Below are 5,185 nucleotides of genomic sequence, written 5' to 3' on the forward strand. Positions count from 1 at the left end.
TGAGTTTCCACATGGGATGGATGACGTGGTTCTCTGTCTCTTGCCTCCTCCCGATGGCCTGGGTTCCCCTTTGATCAGATATGCCTTGCAACTCCAGGCCATTTGTCTTCCCTTGGAAGAGCCAGACAGGATTCTCATTTATTCCCTCGCAATCAGCTCTTGCCATCGCTCAGGGACACGCAACGGGCACAAGCATTATTACACCGGGGGCACTGAAGCTCAGGCACAGGCCAGGGCCGGCTAGGGTTGGACCGGCAGGCTTATCTGTGACAGAATTGATCAGCAGACGGTTTTTCTGACAAAATCAAAGGTGACAGTCTGCTTACTAGGCATCAGTCTCAGTGGCTGCCCTGGGCCTGGCCCTCCATGGGCTGCCACGTTTAGTTCCTAATGATGCATCACGTGCCTGCAACACATCAGTTGGGGGGCACCTAATGGGCTGGATTTTGTCCACTGGGATTCTGAACTCAGAAACCTCAGTGAGACAGTGAGCGATAGGAGGTCAGAGCAGCCATGATGGGCCAGGTCCAGGCTGAAGGTATAAGGAAGCAGAAACTAGGAGTAAGTAAGTGTATGTTGGTTAAAGAAAGGTGACTTAGAATATAAAGAATACAGTAGTCAGGGGCCAAAAGAGAATGGACTAGACACCCAAAGGAGGGGGAACAGAAATGCTGAGAGAGACAAAGAGGTGGAGGGAGAAGAGTGGAAAAAGGGTGGAGGGAGAGTAGGAGAGGGAGAAAGAGATGACAGGAAAGGTGGAAGGAGGGATGAGGGGAGGGAGAACCCCTAATCTGCATCAGTGGCACTCAGGTTCCCACGGGGCAGCATAGACTAGCATTTGAAGGAGCCAGCCCCTCTTGGTTCAAATCCTGGCTCATCCCTTACTAGCTTTGTAACTTTGGGCAGGGCACTTAACCTCCTCTGCCTTAGTTTCTTCATCTGTAAAATGGGTATAAGGACAGTATCCACCTGATAGGAATACTATGAGAAATGAATGACTTGACATATACAAAGTACTTATCAGAGCTGTCTGGCACACTATGTAAGTGTGATCTGTTTTTACTGCCAAAGTTTTCAGTTTCAACTGAACGTCTCTCATACAACCTCACGTGGGTCCTGACAGCAGTCACCAACTCCCCCAAGACTCCATCTAAAGTTGAACACATTTGTGGATAGCTTCTCCTTATGATCAAAAACAGCTTAACTGTAACACCTTGTGGGTACTTTCCCAAAAAAGTTACATTTTCTTTTAAACTTTATACATTTAGGATAAAAATAGAAATCAAGTGTGTACCCTGTGGGAACAGAAATAGAGTGAAAGAGAAGCCTTTCAGAGTGTATACATTGTCAAAATAAGCCATGTCTAACTTGGGCAAACTGGGAGGAGGACCTGCGCCTCCCCTTTCTCTAGGGTTACTTCTGAGTCTGAATGCCCCATGGCCAGGCTTTCCTTTATGGAAGGCTCTCCTCACTGCTCTGTATGGAATAAACACACTCATTTTTTGTTTCACTCCATCATGTTGTTTCATTTATTCCCTGAAGATTGCAGCCTCCTCTCCTCTCCTTCTTGGCAGAAGTGGGATTCCTGCACCATCAACCCACTAGCTGACAGTACTCACCTTGGGTGATTGTGTTCCAAGTGCTTTTACAAGTGCCGGCAGCAAAGGTTTATTTTTCAGACACTGAGAACAAAGGCCATGGATGTGTCCCACTATGGCTAACACTGCCCCAAAAGTCTATTTTGTCCTTTGCATACAAGAAAAGGAGACATCAGCTAGGAGAGTGTTGCAGACCTGTGGCTGCCCCTCTGGCATGATGACAGTGTTAGTTTGCTAGGACCGTCTAGCAAAAGTACCGCCAACGGGGTGTCTTAACAGAAATTTATCGTCCCAGAGCTCTGGAGATTAAAGTCTGAAATCAAGATACTGGTTCCTTCTGAGGGCAGCGAGGGCTGTGAAGGAGAATTGGAGTCATGTCTCTCTCCTGGCTTCTGGTGCTTTACTGGCCATCTTTGGTGTTCTGGCTTTTGCTCCATCACTCTGATCTCTGCCTTCACATTCACATGGCATTCTCCCTGTGTGTCTCTGTGCCCCCTTTTGGTAAGGACACCAGTCATATTAGGATCTACCTTAATGGCCTCATTTTAACTCGATTATCTCTGTAAAGATCCTATATCCAAATTAGGCCACATTCTGAGGTACTGGGGGTTAAGGCTGCAACATAACTTATTGTGTTGACACAGTTCAACCCATAACACTGAGATATTTGAGAAGTGAACACTGAAGGGGCTCTTGGGGTTGACAGGTTGGTGATTGGGTTTAAAGTCGGTTTGCTGTTAATGAAGTCTTCGTGAAGCAAGCCCAGTGGTTATAAAAATTGTGAATCACATCCTCATTGCTCAACACTCTCTTGGCTTTTGTAATTTCATACTCTCTCGCTTTTTCTCTACCAGCCTTTCCTCCTTAGAATCCTCTGCTGGTCTGCCCTGGGACCTGCACTTTCACCCCTTTTCTTCTCCATCTGCATCCTCTCTTCTGGGAATCTCATCCAGTTCCATGGCTCTAAATACCATGCTTAGGCTAATGTCTCTCAAACTTCTCTCTCTATGTCTTCAACCCTGATCCCTCCCCTGAAACTATGCTCATGTATCTAACTATATGTTATTTTCACTTGAATGTTTAATGGGCATTTGAAACTTTTAATATCTGGAACTGACATCCTAATTTTCTCCCAGAAGTATGCTCCTTCCTTTGTTTTCCTCAGTAAATGGCACCTCTGTGGTTCAAGTGAAGTCCTTGTACAACAAAGTGATTTTTATAGCTTATACTCCGTATGAACTTGTTATGAAATATTGGCTATATTCCCTGTCTTGTACATTCTATCCTTGTCACTTAATTTATACCTAATAGTTTGTACCTCTTAATCCCCTTCACTACCTTGCCAAGTCCTGTTGCCTCTTATTCTAAGATCTCTCCAGCTTCTGTTTTCTTATCACCATCCCTGTGGCCCACACGGTGGTCCAGGCCATCAGCCCCTCTCACCTGGATGACTACAATAGCCTCCGAAATGATCTCTCTCCCTCTACTCTTGTTACCCCAAAACTATGCTTCCTGATGGTGTTCAGAGTCAGGTAGGTCAGATCTTGCTCCCCACTTTGCTTTAAATTCTCCACAGCTCCTCACTGTGCTGGGGTGGGGGGGAAGCTCTACTCTGACCAAATGGCCTACAATGGATGGGAATCTGCACACTGCTCTTCTGTTCCTCGTATAAAGCCCTCCAAGTCCATTTCTGCCCTTCAGCTCTCACTAGCTATTCCCTCTTTATAGAAGGCTCTTCTTTCAGAGGCTCAGTTGGCTTAACTGCTTTTTATAATTTAGGTCTCAGCTCAGATCTTACTTTTCCAGAAAGGCCCTCTCTGACTACCCAACATAAATTATTATTGTTCTTATATTATTATATATAATAATTATTTTCTATCAATCCTATCCATATCCAATTATTTCCTACTATATCATTCTGATTAGTTTTAATCCTAGCACTTATCACTGCCTGCTCTCTTTTCATCCATTCACTGTCTGTCTCCTCCCACTAAGATAGAAACTGCATACCACCAGGTACATTATCCTACTTATTCAGTTCATACTCTTGGGGCCTGAAGCAGTGCCTTGCACAATTTAAGCATCACTGTGTATTTGTCAAGTGAATGAACAACGAGTTTCTGAGCAAGAAAGGTGAAAGGAACCTGCAGTTAGAATGTGTTAGGTAAGGTTCAAGCCTTTGCCAGCAGGATTCATTTTGATCCTCATAAAATTCTTTAAGTTAGGTGTTACCCCCATTTGACAGATGGAGAGACTGAGGCTCTGAGAGACTAAATAAGGAGACCAATCCAACAGTCCATAAATTACAGAGCTAAAGTTCTAGCCGGTTTCCACATACTTTCCACTATGACACAAACTGGAGGTGATAAGGGCATAATATAGCCAATGTTTTAGAAATAAGAATCAAAGCAAGTTATTAAAAAGTATTGAAAACAATGTTTAGTCTTTCTATCACTAGAAAAATTAATTGAAAGATTAAACTTTTCACAATAATATGCTCAGGGCAGATGATTTGAAATAGAAGAAGTTTTAAACTGTAATGAAAGGAAAGTTACTAAAAACAAAAGAAAGAAGTGGAATATTTTTATTATCCTGTTTGAGGAGTCAAGACCAAGAGGCATAAGATAAAATGACTGGTGGTGGTGGAGGGGTGGGTGGGTGGAGGGGACATGAATGGTTTTTTGAGATGCTCAACTCTCTGCCTAGTACAGCCCTGGCCAGGCGTAGCACCGTCATAGGTGCTCAGGATTATTTGCTGAATGAATGAATGAATGGATGGGGAGAATTGAAGTATGCAAGTCTATGTAGACCCTCTTTTCCACATGCCCTTTGCTGTGAGCAGAGGCAAGGGCGGGGAGACTTCATGTGGCTTGGTGACTGGAAATCAGTCAACAGGCTTCACCAGCATGCATAGGCCAGCCCCAGTGCTCAAAGCATATGCACATCCTCCTCCCCCTGCTGGGTCCCCACCCCCTTTCACCTCCACGCACATGTATCCCTCTTATACCTGTGAGGGAGTGAGGACTTGATGTGCTACTTTGCAAAGATTATCAACTCTCTCTCCTATTATACTCTTAATGACCCAGCATCCATCTTTTGCTGGTTGTAGTTATGTTTTGGAGTAGCATGATTTAATCCATGATATTGCATTCTTGGTGATAATGAGCTATAAAGAATGGGGTCCCATTGTAATTTATTTTAATAAATTTCAAATTACTATATAGAAATACTAGGAATAATCTCATGAATAAAAGAAAGAAGAAAGGAATTTATGACATCTTTACATTCTCTAAGGAAATCATTCAAGTACCAAAATAAGAAACTAAATTCAAGTAATCAAAAATCAAGATATTTAAAGAAAAGCTGCTATTTCACAAGATCTGAAATAACCACTTGGAATGTAATGAAAATTGGGAGGGGTGCCAGCTTACAGAGAACCACTACAACTAATGAACCAATACAACCATTTATGGATAAAATTATTCAGGTCAAAACAAACTAGGTGATTCAATTTACAAAGGACATAAAAGACAATAGGAAAAGATCCTTCATAAGCCCAACAGAAAAGCATGGGGGAAGCTCTACCT

Source organism: Vicugna pacos, chromosome 5 (genome assembly GCF_048564905.1).
Source record: "Vicugna pacos chromosome 5, VicPac4, whole genome shotgun sequence".
NCBI lineage: Eukaryota > Metazoa > Chordata > Mammalia > Artiodactyla > Camelidae > Vicugna > Vicugna pacos.